The sequence below is a fragment of the Pseudophryne corroboree genome, chromosome 2, assembly GCF_028390025.1.
Source record: "Pseudophryne corroboree isolate aPseCor3 chromosome 2, aPseCor3.hap2, whole genome shotgun sequence".
Classification (NCBI taxonomy): domain Eukaryota; kingdom Metazoa; phylum Chordata; class Amphibia; order Anura; family Myobatrachidae; genus Pseudophryne; species Pseudophryne corroboree.
The window spans coordinates 976,398,836-976,414,483 of record NC_086445.1 but is presented as its reverse complement, the minus strand read 5'-3'; the positions used below and the strand labels follow the sequence as shown (position 1 = coordinate 976,414,483).

At 46.8% G+C, this 15,648-nt stretch overlaps 1 protein-coding gene and 1 non-coding gene across 3 annotated transcripts in view; both read right to left on the bottom strand.

Annotated features, from left to right (window-relative positions):
• Positions 1–15,648, bottom strand: part of JAM2 (junctional adhesion molecule 2) — a 171,605-nt gene that overhangs the window by 72,984 nt on the left and 82,973 nt on the right. The gene's annotated exons all lie outside the window — the stretch shown is intronic.
• LOC135052849 (U2 spliceosomal RNA) lies at positions 7,123–7,313 on the bottom strand. The gene has a single exon (XR_010242306.1). It is a non-coding gene; the product is annotated as a U2 spliceosomal RNA (small nuclear RNA).

The following is a 15,648-nucleotide window of genomic DNA, read 5'->3' as shown; positions in this document are numbered from 1 at the left end:
TCTGACTCCAAAACCCCATTGCTTTTAAATATGGCACATGGCTGCAGTGCCAGTCCCTTTGGGCATGCGCAGACCTGAACCATTGATAGTGTGACTGTAAATGTTCTCCCCGAAGATTAAATACCATCAACCACTGATGGTTAATCATGTTGTCAATATGTGCGTACAGACTTGAGGATGTAGCAGAGTGTCTGTACTCAGTGGATGCCTTACAACTACGAACAGCCCAGTTACTTAACCAGTGGAGTGATTTTATTATGATGAAATAGGTACAGCTGTACTCACTGTTACACACACTGGTAGATGGAGGCGAGCGGGGTGTCACACAGGTACCAGCCGGCAAGTGTATGTAGGTACCAGGAGTGGTGCAGGATGCTGGAACAGTATCTAAAACAGCAGGTGATTGCAAGCCTCGTTGGAGCTAAAGGGAAGACTACCGTCTCCCACTGTGGGACTCTAACACAGTCTCAAGATGGCTCCACACATGCTCAGAAATAGCCTCAGTAGCCAACTTGTTCCAGGGAATGAAGCTTCCTTGGAGGAGCAGCAACATGGAGTATGCGTAGTGGCACGCTCCCCTTGAATCCATTCAGCCATGAGGTGGGTGCAGACTAGGCGATGATATTGTTCAGTGATGTCACGCTGCGGCCAGGCCGTGTATGCAGTTTTTGGACGACAGTCCAAATTGAGCTGCATGCACGGCCGACAGCGAGGGTCGTTAACGACCCGCGGGGCCGTGCATCACTCGGCGACGGCGGCGGCATACACACTTAGCGATAAAGTAAACAATGTCACTCAGGAAGGGTCAAAATGAGCGATGTTGTTTGATTTATCGCTAAGTGTGTACCCACCTTTAGGGCAAATCTAAAAGTAGGCTCAAGATATTAATATTTTAGGGTAATTTGTCTACAGTTGAGGGGAAGGGGGTGTACATTAGGCTTTTATTATTATCCCAGGCTCTGCATATATAGCATGCGGTTAGAACCACACTTAGAAATTATTCATAACACACACACTGCACTATGGTCAGAATGAAGCCCATTCACATCATGGAAACAGCACAACGGTCAGCCACAGACCCATGCATACTAAGCAAATAGCTACGGACACCAAGAGAAAACTCGGGGCCCATTGCAGCGGCTTCTTTATACTACCTGGCTTGTCTAGGCTAGGGGAGACTTTTCCTGCCTCCACTCTGGTTCAAAGCGACCATTTGAGCTCTGGCAGGACCCTTTGAGCACCCCATCTGTCCCTACTGTAATCCACCGCCTCCCGATTCTGCCATCTTTACTCCCTTGCATATAGCAACTAAACTCATTCTTACCAAGCAGATACCACCACGGTCAGAGTCAAAACCTTGGCCACAATGCTAATGTTGAGCAAGCAATGCTAACCACTGTGCCACACACAGGTGCTTATGATGCTTTACCTGTAAGCACCTACAAGAAGAATCTAGATATGTGCGTTCTGTGCAAATAATGTACGACTCAGTCCTGCAAGTTCGTCTTTCTGTGACTTTAACAATGTGTCACTGCATTCTGCAATAGTTCTGATTAAAAACACATGAATGGTAAATTAGCAGAAAACTCATTTTACTTTATCAGTTCATCATTGTGTAAAACTGGAACCGTCAGCTGGAGCACACGATAAGCCGCCTTATGCCGTGTTTAATCATGTTTTAGACTTCACTCGCTAATGTTTTAGGGTGCTTACTCTCTGCTTGGAAAAATGTCAATTGAAAGTTAAATCACTACTGAAAGACATAGCATTATTAATAAGCTGCAGTTTCCTGTAATAGTCAGACAGTAGCTTCCAACTATAGAGAAGAGTGTTTACCACCGCATGAACATGTACGTCAAACAGAAATAGTGGCAGCACCCCCTGCATGCTATAAGAAGGTACTGCAGTCAATAAATACAATCATTGTATAATTACGGTGCAATAGTTTTATCCCCCTCTCTTAAAGGTGGGTACACACTGACAGATATATCTGTAGACCAACTGATTGGCAGATATATCTATGGACGGATCGGGCAGTGTGCTGTGCATACACACTGCCCGAACCATCGGGAACTGACGTCATGAACTGGGCGGGCGTGTACACACGTCCGCCCAGTTCAGCTGTCAATCACCGCCAGCTGACGCAGCATGTGTACGGGCGGCCGGCTGGTCACCCGTACACACACAGCGATGCGCCAATATATCGGTAGATATATTGACCGTCGGCTGTGCTGCGGGTCCGACACGATATGTCTGTGAACCACGGAGTTCGCAGACATATCGCCCGTACACACTGGCCGACGGACCCGTGATATATCGGCCGTTCAATAGAACGTCCGATGTATTGGCCAGTGTGTACCCACTCTTACTCTTGCTTTTCTTTTTTTATTTGGCAAAAGTGACAAAAGAGATGCTGACGGTGCAATGTGAGGAAAAGGAAACTGGCAGCGAGGGCAAAAACTAGGATGAAGCAATCTAATCTATCTTGGGGGTGACTCACAGTCCCAGATGGACAATGGAGCCAGTCAGGCCGCAGATCTGCTCATGTGAATACTCTGGCAGTAGACCTTCCTGTGAAAACAGGTCTGCTTTCTGCGGCGAGGGAGCTCTGTTCATTCAGACCATAGAAACATAGAATTCGATGGCAGATAAGAACCACTTGGCCCATCTAGTCGGCCCCTTATTTTTGCGGATTTTATTTGATTATAACTTAAGGTATTTAGGAGTCTATTTTTTGTAATTTTTCAGACACAGCCTGTAACACGGCAGTTAGGAGCTGATTGGTTGGTACTTTATCCCTCTCCACTTTATCTCTCTCCAAGGCTCATTAAATAGACCCCTAAATCACTAATTAGACTTCTGTTTTTTTAGAATCATTATAATCAGTTATGCTAGAACAGGTAGATTAGTTTGCATTTTCTTTTGTAGATCACATAAGGGTCTATTAAGATCTGCAGCCTATTGAAAATCAAAGGCGTATTCACTAACCTCCCAAATGGGGTGTAGTACGGCTGACCGGCGGTCTCCTGACCGCCGATCAGCTTACCGACGCCGGGATCCCGGCGGAGAGGGGCGAGTGCAGCAAGCCCCTTGCGGGCTCGGTGGCGACCTGCGGTCGCCACGGGTTCTATTCCCACTCTATGGGTGTTGTGGAAATAATCCTAGTTGGTCGGCATGCCGACCATCGGGACAGTGACCCGTCAGGCTGGTGGAGGAGGTCATGTGACTGTCGGTCAGCTGACCGGCGGTCACATGAATACCACCCCCCAAATGTATACAATAGTAAAAAATATGATTTCAATGTGGTGCAGATCTTGTTTTACATACAACAATCCCCATGTGAAAAACAAAGACACATGTAGAGCCCCAAATTGGTGCAAAAATTGGTAGCTAAATAAGGGGGACATTTACTAAGCGGTGATAAGAGCTGAGAAGTGAGCCAGTGGAGAAGTTGCCCCATCAACCAATCAGCAGCTCTGTATAATTTTATAGTATGCAAATTATAGATGTTACTTCAGTGCTGATTGGTTGCCATGGGCACTTCTCCACTGGCTCAATTCTCCACTCTTATCACGGCTTAGTAAATGTCCCCCTTAGTCTCTTATGGGTCTATTCATGAAGCAGTGAAATAGGGATTTTTGTTTACTTACCGTAAAATCTCTTTCTCTGATTCCATCTGGGGGACGCTGCGCACTTACTAATGGGTTAAAGTGTGTGGGATTGGGAGTTTGGCACAGAACCTATAAAAAACTAACTCCTCCCCCCTCTAACCCCTCCCATCTCCTTCCTGCTCAGCAGATTACCTCAGTTAACGTTTAGCAAAGCCGGAAGAGGCAGAACAGAATATATATACGGGAGGGATCGCAGCGTCCCCCAGATGGAATCAGAGAAAGAGATTTTACGGTAAGTAAACAAAAATCCCTATTTCTCTTTCATCCATCTGGGGGACGCTGCGCACTTACTAATGGGATTTCCCAAAGCAAGCTAATTAGAGGAGGGAGACACAGACGACATAGCAGTCTGCAAACTTTGATGCCTAACAGAGGCAGTCTCCAAACCAAAAGTATGAAAAACGGAAGAATTTCGTGAAGGTATGTACGGACGACTAGGTCGTCGCTCTACGCAGTTGCTCGACGAATACACCACTGTGAACAGCCCAAGAGGCTCCAACAGGTCGAGTCAAATGAGCCCCTAAGGAATCAGGAACAGGCAACGCCTAAGAAATCTAAGCCTGCTGAATAGCAGAATTAACCCAGCACATCACCCTGTTCTTATTGGCCAGCCAGCCACGCTTGGGTGCAGCAAACAAACCCAACAAGGTAAGAGTTAAGGTTTGAACAACAACCAATAAGGCCAATTACCGACCCGCCCCGGACAAGCCTGGGACGACACAAGAAGCCCAATGTGCTGAAGGAGAGGAAAAACCAATACAACTTGTGGTTTGTAAGTAAAACCACCCTAGCTGCATAAACCAAAACACTGTAAGAGAAAAGAAACCGCAACTCAACCAGAGTCCAGAGGCCGGAAAGGAGAAACAGGAGCCATTCTGGAAAGTAAATTCTAGAGCAGAACCCAGTCTGCTAAGATAAGAAGACAAAGTAGTTCTGACAACTGTGTTGTAGAAAAGATAAGAGGCGGAAAGGACTAAGAACTCCAGCTGAGTGACCGTTAAATACACACAAACGATGACAAGTGTTCTGGCACTGTGATTGGTTAGAGAGCCAGAAACGTAGTAGGGCTTGATGACATTGTTTTCCACAATCACGCCGTCAGCGGCAGAATAGACAATATCCCGGTGATGACGTAAAGGTTGGGAGTGGAGAGCTGGCCGAAAAGGTACCCTGTAAGGAGCCCTGGTCACTCTGGGCCATAACATTGCAGAACAGAGTCAACAGGCAAATCCGAAGCGGATTAGGAAAACCGAAAGAGCCACTGGTCAAATGCGTTGACGTACTCACTAGATGTTGCCAGAGGCAGAATAAATATGCTAGATGAAAGTGACAAGGAGCTGACACGGCGTCTACGATTGCCACAAGAGGATTCCCGAAACGATCACAGTACCAATGAAGCCCTGAGGTCTATGTCGGCTAGTTATAGACACACCAAAGCCAGAAATCCCTGTTGATTTCACATACTTTAAGGAAGAACAGCCTGAAGATTAAGGAAATCTGCTTCCCAGTTGCCCATTCTGGAACTGGAGATGACAGACACTGCCGGGATCCAAAATTCCGCCCTCTGCATATGTTAGATACTGTTCCGATGTCTCTCCAGCTACAAGTGTCACAGAACAATTGATATAGGTCACAGTGGATAGACCCTGTAGAAGACATTGAGCTGGAGTCAAGGCGTTGTAGATCGCCCGTAGATTGGAAGTGATATTTCCACTTCGGACATCAGTTTCATAGAAAACGCCAGAGTTGAAACCAAAAAACCGTAATGTCTGAAACTTTTGACTGTGGTTATGACCCTCCATGTCGAGACAGAATGAAGTCCTATAAGTTAGATCTGGATTGTGTAGCCCAACGAAAAGACCGACCAATGAAAATATCTTGGTATTTTAATAGAGAAACTAAACTGCTGTTTACGTAAACTCAATCCTGCCTGAGATTAATAACATTTAATCTGAGATTGAAGAAACCAGGCAGGAGACCGGGGGAATGGAGCCACCTATAAAATCACCACTGTCCTGCAGAGGAAGTGTATGTCTGACCCCTGAGTCTATTCTGGTCAGTAAATCCTGCACTCCGCCAACATTCGAGATACCAGGTATCGAAAAGAATACCCATGAATAACATCTTCTGCGAAGGAAGAAATCCAGAACTAAGGTCCGTTGTAGAAAAAAAAAGTGCATGAGACAGCTGCTTTTTTTTTTTTTTTTTTTTTTAACAACTGACCCAAAATGGTAGCGATGCCCAGATGACGGAAAAAGGATTGGACTGAATACTCCTGTTAGATAGCGAACAGATTGCAATGATTAGAGCCCGTCTAAGATGGGCACTAAAGATTCTTGCTTGGTACGTGTTCCCCAAGATTCAGAATATATGTTCGTGATACAAATTCAGTACATCCAACGGATCAGTGGACTCTGAGAAAGCTGGTGTCCTCCCCACTGGGAACCAGACTGTCCGACTCCGTGGCCCCTGCAGAGGGCACATTGGAAGTCCGTGTTCTAGGCATACAAATGCCTCCCAAAAGAATACCCATTTTTCTGACATAGGTTAAAATACCCATTTCTCAGCTATTATCCTCAGGATGAGAACCCACGACCTGTTATACCGCAGGCATACACCTTACTGATAGAGTTATTTGCTCCCGCCTGCAAAGTACGCTTTAATTTGGAAGCAGAATTTTACGATTTGCAACCAAAATGAATAGAAGGGTGTCATAGCCAGGGAAAAGATGCAATAATAAATAGATAGGGAATAGAGCTTGAGAGACCAAAACAGTCAATAGATAATTTGAAAAGGATCAGCTGCCCCAAGAATGGATAACTTGCATAATGCAACCGGTTTAAAGATTCATGCATAAGCCCGGAGAGGGCGTAGGAATATTCCTGTCAGAATGAATACTAATATAATAACGGCCTCACCGTTGTCAATCTGTGGTGACTGTTAAGGTCACATACTGTACTTTAGTAAAGACAGTTGCCTTAGGCTCTCCCATGATGGATGCGTCCACTAATTATTAGTGGAACCTTCATTAGATCAGTGTCTTCATCAGCGAAAGGATAAAGAAATACTGTCTCTAATACTGAGAACACCGAAATTGAACTGAAAACAGTATGTATTAGAGACAGACACATTTCCCTGGAAATATAAACTATTTCATCAGGTGTGTAGTCAGATTTCCATCAACATTCTCTCACGTGAAGGAAGAGGTGGAAACCAAGAAATTCAGTAGATTATTTCTTATTTCTATCCTGAAGGATCCTCACTGACAGGATTTATCTCACCATTTTCTGTAGATGAAGCCTCAAAAACGCCTCTGAAGTAAAGGAGCTATATTGTCTGTCAAAGACCAGACTCGCTGCACAGTATGAACTGATTAAGGAGCTTTGTTCAGCCATTTGGCAAATCATAAGTACATAGTGTACAAGAAATAGAAATAGTCTGTCCTTGTTTTGAAAGGTGCACCGGTCCCGGAGGTACTGCAATACCGAGTCAATGCGTGGAGTGGACGGAGCAATCTCTTCTTCCATTTTTCTGTTCTAAACATATATTTAATACATGGCCCCCACATAGGGAACGTATCAGATATTAAACTGATAAGAACAGATACTACACTTGATCCTAGCCAAAAGGTCAAGTAGTGATCTTTTTACCAAGACTAGCGGCTAAGTAGTAAACAGAGTACCAGACCCATTACATTGACATATTGTAAGGAAAAATATACTCAAAGAATACCGGTATTTGTGGACCGGTCCTGGAACCCCCATCCCTGCAAGTGCAGGGAATATATATATATATATACATATATAACTTCACACAGTTAGGGGCATACACTGACAGGAGGGAGGCAGGTTCAGGGGAAATTTAAGGAAAATATTTCCTCACAGAAGGGGTAGTGAACAAGTGAAACAGCCTCCCATGAGAGGTGGCAGAGGCCAAGACTGTAGAGCAATTTAAACCTGCTTGGTATATTCATATACTTCTATGTAAACAAGCTCATGGCTTCAGTGCTGTGAGGCAGCAATGCTAACCACTACTCCATCTGTATTATTCTGGATTGAGATGTGTCTGGCCCACAGAGGCATAAACTGATCCCTGGAACCTCCCGGCTGCTCTGCAACTGGTGTCCTGGAGACTGAGCTATAACGCTCCTTTTATAACATGATGTAAACAACTGTTGTCAATTTAGAATAGCACAACACTAGTTAAGAAAAAATCCCCGCCTGTGTAATAAACAGGGTGAGGTAAAAATAAGAATTTACTTACCGATAATTCTATTTCTCATAGTCCGTAGTGGATGCTGGGGACTCCGTCAGGACCATGGGGAATAGCGGCTCCGCAGGAGACAGGGCACAAAAAGTAAGCTTTTAGGATCACATGGTGTGTACTGGCTCCTCCCCCTATGACCCCCCTCCAAGCCTCAGTTAGGTACTGTGCCCGGACGAGCGTACACAATAAGGAAGGATCTTGAATCCCGGGTAAGACTCATACCAGCCACACCAATCACACCGTACAACTTGTGATTTGAACCCAGTTAACAGTATGATAACAACGAAGAAGCCTCTGAAAAGATGGCTCACAACAATAATAACCCGATTTTTGTAACAATAACTATGTACAAGTATTGCAGACAATCCGCACTTGGGATGGGCGCCCAGCATCCACTACGGACTATGAGAAATAGAATTATCGGTAAGTAAATTCTTATTTTCTCTAACGTCCTAGTGGATGCTGGGGACTCCGTCAGGACCATGGGGATTATACCAAAGCTCCCAAACGGGCGGGAGAGTGCGGATGACTCTGCAGCACCGAATGAGAGAACTCCAGGTCCTCCTTAGCCAGAGTATCAAATTTGTAAAATTTTACAAACGTGTTCTCCCCTGACCACGTAGCTGCTCGGCAAAGTTGTAATGCTGAGACCCCTCGGGCAGCCGCCCAAGATGAGCCCACCTTCCTTGTGGAGTGGGCATTTACAGATTTAGGCTGTGGCAGGCCTGCCACAGAATGTGCAAGTTGGATTGTGCTACAGATCCAACGAGCAATCGTCTGCTTAGACGCAGGAGCACCCATCTTGTTGGGTGCATACAGGATAAACAGCAAGTCAGATTTTCTGACTCCAGCCGTCCTTGAAATATATATTTTCAATGCTCTGACAGCGTCCAGCAACTTGGAGTCCTCCAAGTCGCTAGTAGCCGCAGGCACCACAATAGGCTGGTTCAAGTGAAAAGCCGAAACCACCTTAGGCAGAAACTGAGGACGCGTCCGCAGTTCTGCCCTGTCCGAATGGAAAATCAGATATGGGCTTTTGTACGATAAAGCCGCCAACTCTGATACTCTCCTGGCTGAAGCCAGGGCCAGTAGCATGGTTACTTTCCATGTAAGATACTTCAAATCTACCGATTTGAGCGGCTCAAACCAATGGGATTTGAGAAAATCCAAAACTACGTTGAGATCCCACGGTGCCACTGGAGGCACAATCGGGGGCTGTATATGTAGTACACCTTTGACAAAGGTTTGTACTTCAGGCACTGAAGCCAATTCTTTCTGGAAGAAAATCGATAAGGCCGAAATTTGAACCTTAATAGACCCCAATTTGAGGCCCATAGACAATCCTGCCTGCAGGAAATGTAGGAATCGACCCAATTGAAATTCCTCCGTTGGGGCCTTCTTGGCCTCACACCACGCAACATATTTTCTCCAAATGCGGTGATAATGTTGTGCGGTCACTTCCTTCCTGGCTTTAATCAAGGTAGGAATAACTTCCTCTGGAATGCCCTTTTCTTTTAGAATCCTGCGTTCAACCGCCATGCCGTCAAACGCAGTCGCGGTAAGTCTTGGAACATACAAGGTCCCTGCTGAAGCAGATCCCTTCTTAACGGTAGAGGCCACGGCTCTTCCGTGAGCATCTCTTGAAGTTCCGGGTACCAAGTCCTTCTCGGCCAATCCGGAGCCACGAGTATTGTTCTTACTCCCCGTAGCCGTATAATTCTCAGTACCTTTGGTATGAGAGGCAGAGGAGGAAACACATACACGGACTGGTACACCCACGGTGTTACCAGAGCGTCCACAGCTATTGCCTGAGGGTCTCTTGACCTGGCGCAATATCTGTCCAGTTTCTTGTTGAGGCGGGACGCCATCATGTCCACCTTTGGTTTTTCCCAACGGTTCACAATCATGTGGAAGACTTCTGGATGAAGTCCCCACTCTCCCGGGTGGAGGTCGTGTCTGCTGAGGAAGTCTGCTTCCCAGTTGTCCACTCCCGGAATGAACACTGCTGACAGTGCTATGACATGATTTTCCGCCCAGCGAAGAATCCTTGCAGCTTCTGTCATTGCTCTTCTGCTTCTCGTGCCGCCCTGTCTGTTTACGTGGGCGACTGCCGTGACGTTGTCCGACTGGATCAACACCGGCTGACCCTGAAGCAGCGGTTTTGCCAGGCTTAGAGCATTGTAAATCGCTCTTAGCTCCAGTATATTTATGTGAAGAGACGTCTCCAGGTTTGACCACACGCCCTGGAAGTTTCTTCCCTGTGTGACTGCTCCCCAGCCTCGTAGGCTGGCATCCGTAGTCACCAGGACCCAGTCCTGTATGCCGAATCTGCGGCCCTCTAACAGATGGGCACTCTGCAACCACCACAGAAGAGACACCCTTGTTCTTGGTGACAGTGTTATCCGCTGATGCATGTGCAGATGCGATCCGGACCATTTGTCCAGCAGATCCCACTGAAATATTCGTGCGTGGAATCTGCCGAATGGAATTGCTTCGTAAGAAGCCACCATCTTTCCCAGGACTCTTGTGCATTGATGTACTGACACATTTCCTGGTTTTAGGAGGTTCCTGACAAGTTCGGATAACTCCCTTGCTTTCTCCTCCGGGAGAAACACCTTTTTCTGAACAGTGTCCAGAATCATTCCCAGGAACAGCAGACGTGTCGTCGGGGTCAATTGAGATTTTGGAAGATTCAGAATCCACCCGTGTTGTTGAAGCACTACTTGGGTTAGTGCTACTCCGACTTCCAGCTGTTCTCTGGACCTTGCCCTTATCAGGAGATCGTCCAAGTAAGGGATAATTAATACGCCTTTTCTTCGTAGAAGAACCATCATTTCGGCCATTACCTTGGTAAAGACCCGAGGAGCCGTGGACAAACCAAACGGCAGCGTTTGAAACTGATAATGACAGTTTTGTATCACGAACCTGAGATACCCTTGGTGTGAAGGGTAAATTGGGACATGCAGATAAGCATCTTTTATGTCCAGGGACACCATGAAGTCCCCTTCTTTCAGATTCGCTATCACTGCTCTGAGTGACTCCATCTTGAACTTGAATTTCTGTATGTACAGGTTCAAGGATTTCAGATTTAGAATAGGTCTTACCGAACCGTCCGGCTTCGGTACCACAAATAGTGTGGAATAATACCCCTTTCCCTGTTGTAGGAGGGGTACCTTGACTATCACCTGCTGAGAATACAGCTTGTGAATGGCTTCCAATACCGTCGCCCTTTCTGAGGGAGACGTTGGTAAAGCAGACTTTAGGAACCGGCGAGGGGGAGACTTTTCGAATTCCAACTTGTAACCCTGAGATACTACCTGCAGGATCCAAGGGTCCACCTGTGAGCGCGCCCACTGTGTGCTGAAAATCTTTAGTCGACCCCCCACCGCCCCTGAGTCCGCTTGCACAGCCCCAGCGTCATGCTGAGGGCTTTGTAGAAGCCGGGGAGGGCTTCTGTTCGTGGGAAGTAGTTGCTTGCTGCACCCTCTTACCCCTTCCTTTGCCTCTGGGCAAATATGACTGTCCTTTTGCCCGCTTGTTCTTATAGGAACGAAAGGACTGCGGCTGAAAAGACGGTGTCTTTTTCTGTTGGGAGGTGACCTGAGGTAAAAAAGTGGATTTTCCGGCTGTTGCCGTGGCCACCAGATCCGATAGACCGACCCCAAATAATTCCTCTCCTTTATACGGCAATACTTCCATATGCCGTTTGGAATCCGCATCACCTGACCACTGTCGCGTCCATAAACTTCTTCTGGCAGATATGGACATCGCACTTACTCTCGATGCCAGAGTACAAATATCCCTCTGAGCATCTCGCATATAAAGAAAAGCATCCTTTAATTGCTCTATAGTCAATAAAATACTGTCCCTATCCAGGGTATCAATATTTTCAGTCAGGGACTCCGACCACACCACCCCAGCACTGCACATCCAGGCTGAGGCTATTGCTGGTCGCAGTATAACACCAGTATGTGTGTATATACTCTTCAGGGTAGTTTCCAGCCTCCTATCAGCTGGATCCTTGAGGGCGGCCGTATCAGGAGACGGTAACGCCACTTGTTTTGATAAGCATGTGAGCGCCTTATCCACCCTAGGGGGTGTTTCCCAGCGCGCCCTAACCTCTGGTGGGAAAGGGTATAATGCCAATAACTTCTTTGAAATTAGCAGTTTTCTATCGGGGTTAACCCACGCTTCATCACACACGTCATTCAATTCCTCTGATTCTGGAAAAGCTACAGGTAGTTTTTTCACACCCCACATAATACCCCCCTTTGAGGTACCTGCAGTATCAGAGATATGCAAAGCCTCCTTCATTGCCGTGATCATATAACGTGTGGCCCTATTGGAAAATACGTTTCTTTCTTCACCGTCGACACTAGATTCATCTGTGTCGGTACCTGTGTCGACTGACTGAGGTAAGGGACGTTTTACAGCCCCTGACGGTGCCTGAGACGCCTGGACAGGTACTAACTGGTTTTCCGGCCGTCTCATGTCGTCAACTGACTTTTGCAGCGTGCTAACATTATCACGTAATTCCATAATTAAAGCCATCCATTCCGGTGTCGACTCCCTAGGGGGTGACATCACCATTACCGGCAATTGCTCCGCCTCCACACCAACATCGTCCTCATACATGTCGACACACACGTACCGACACACAGCAGACACACAGGGAATGCTCTTATCGAAGACAGGACCCCACTAGCCCTTTGGGGAGACAGAGGGAGAGTTTGCCAGCACACACCAAAGCGCTATAAAAATGTATATAAACAACCCTAAAAGGTGTTGTTTCTGTTATATGCGCTTAATATATAAAAATATCGCCAAAATATGCCCCCCTTCTCTGTTTTACCCTGTTTCTGTAGTGCAGTGCAGGGGAGAGTCCTGGGAGCCTTCCTCACAGCGGAGCTGAGCAGGAAAATGGCGCTGTGTGCTGAGAATAGGCCCCGCCCCCTAAAACGGCGGGCTCTTCTCCCGGAGTTTGCGATATATGGCAGGGGTTAAATACATCCATATAGCCTCAAGGGCTATATGTGATGTATTTTAGCCATAGAAAATAAGAATTTACTTACCGATAATTCTATTTCTCGTAGTCCGTAGTGGATGCTGGGGACTCCGTCAGGACCATGGGGAATAGCGGGCTCCGCAGGAGACAGGGCACATCTAAAAAGCTTTTTTAGGTCACATGGTGTGTACTGGCTCCTCCCCCTATGACCCTCCTCCAAGCCTCAGTTAGGTACTGTGCCCGGACGAGCGTACACAATAAGGAAGGATCTTGAATCCCGGGTAAGACTCATACCAGCCACACCAATCACACCGTACAACTTGTGATCTGAACCCAGTTAACAGTATGATAACAAAACGAAGTAGCCTCCGAAAAGATGGCTCACAACAATAGTAATAACCCGATTTTTGTAACAATAACTATGTACAAGCATTGCAGACAATCCGCACTTGGGATGGGCGCCCAGCATCCACTACGGACTACGAGAAATAGAATTATCGGTAAGTAAATTCTTATTTTCTCTAACGTCCTAGTGGATGCTGGGGACTCCGTCAGGACCATGGGGATTATACCAAAGCTCCCAAACGGGCGGGAGAGTGCGGATGACTCTGCAGCACCGAATGAGAGAACTCCAGGTCCTCCTTAGCCAGAGTATCAAAATTTGTAAAATTTTACAAACGTGTTCTCCCCTGACCACGTAGCTGCTCGGCAAAGTTGTAATGCCGAGACTCCTCGGGCAGCCGCCCAGGATGAGCCCACCTTCCTTGTGGAATGGGCATCTACATATTTCGTCTGTGACAGGCCTGCCACAGAATGTGCAAGCTGAATTGTACTACAAATCCAGCGTGCAATAGACTGCTTAGAAGCATGAGCACCCAGCTTGTTGGGTGTATACAGTATAAACAGCAAGTCAGACTTTCTGACTCCAGCCGTCCTAACTATATATATATATATATATTTTTAGGGCCCTGACCACGTCTAGTAACTTGGAGTCCTCCAAGTCCCTAGTAGCCGCAGGCACCACAAGAGGTTGTTTCAGGTGAAAACGCTGACACCCCTTCATGAAGAAACTGGAGACGAGTCCCAGTTCTGTCCTGTTCAAATGGAAAATTTTAATATGGGCTTTTGTAAGACAAAGCCGCCCATTCTGACAATCGCCTGGCCGAGGCCAGGGCTAACAACATGGTCACTTCCCATGTGAGATATTTGTCAACAGCATGGTCACTTTCCATGTGAGATATTTCAAATCCACAGATTTGAGCGGTTCAAACCAATATGATTTTAAGAAATCCCAACACTATGTTGAGATCTCACGGTGCCCCTAGGGGCACAAAAAAGCTGTATATGCAATACATCCTTTACAATCTGGACTTCAGGAACTGAAGTCAATTCTTTCTGGAAGAAAATCTACAGGGCCGAAATTTAAATGTTAATGAACCCCAATTTGAGGTCCAAAACACTCCTGTTTTCAGGAAGTGTAGAAATCGACCTAGTTGAATTTCCGTCGTGGAGCCTTCCTGGCCTCACCCACGCAACATATTTTCACCACATGTGGTGATGACGTTGTGCGGTCACCTCCTTCCTGGCTTTGACCAGGGTAGGTATGACCTCTTATGGAATGCCTTTTCCCCTCAGGATCCGGCATTCAACCGCCATGCCGTCAAACGCAGCCGCGGTAAGTCTTGGAATAGACATGGTACTTGCTGAATCAAGTCCCTTCTTAGCTCCCCAGGCCCTTAGTCCTCTGTGAGCATTTCTTGAAGTTCCGGGTACCAAGTCCCTCTTGGCCAATCCGGAGCCACTAGTATAGTTCATACTCCTCTATGTCTTATAATTCTCAATACCCTGGTTATGAGAAACAGAGGAGGGAACACATACACAGACTGGTACACCCACGGTGTTACCAGAACATCCACAGCTATCGCCTGAAGGTCTCATGACCTGGCGGAATACCTGTCCCGTTTTTGTTCGGGCGGGACGCCATCATGTCCACCTTTGGTCTTTGCCAACGGTCCACAATCATGTTGAAAAACTTCCCTATGAAGTTTCCACTCTCCCGGGTGGAGGTCATGCCTGCTGAGGAAGTCTGCTTCCCAGTCGTCCACTCCCGGAAAGAACACTGCTGACAGTGCTATCACATGATTTTCCGCCTAGCGAAAAATCCTTGCAGTTTTCACTGCCCTCCTGCTTCTTGTGCCGCCCTTCTGTTTACGTGGGCGACTGCCGTGATGTATTCCCACCGGATCAATACCGGCTGACCTTGAAGCAGAGGTCTAGCTAAGTTTAGAGCATTATAAATTTGCTCTAAGCTTATTTATGCGGAGAGAATTCTCCAGACTTAATCACACTTCCCTGGAAATTTTTTCCCTGTGTGACTGTTCCCCAGCCTCTCAGGCTGGCCTCCGTGGTCACCGGCATCCAATCCTGAATGCCGAATCTGCGGCCCTCTAGAAGATGAGCACTCTGTAATCACCACAGGAGAGACACCCTTTTCCTTGGATATAGGGTTATCCGCTGATGCATCTGAGGATGCGATCCGGACCATTTGTCCAGCAGATCCCACTGAAGAGTTCTTGCGGGAAATCTGCCGAATGGAATTGCTTCGTAATAAGCCACCATTTTTACCAGGACTCTTGTGCAATGATGCACTGACACTTTTCCTGGTTTTAGGAGGATCCCGATTAGCTCGGATAACTCCCTGGTTTT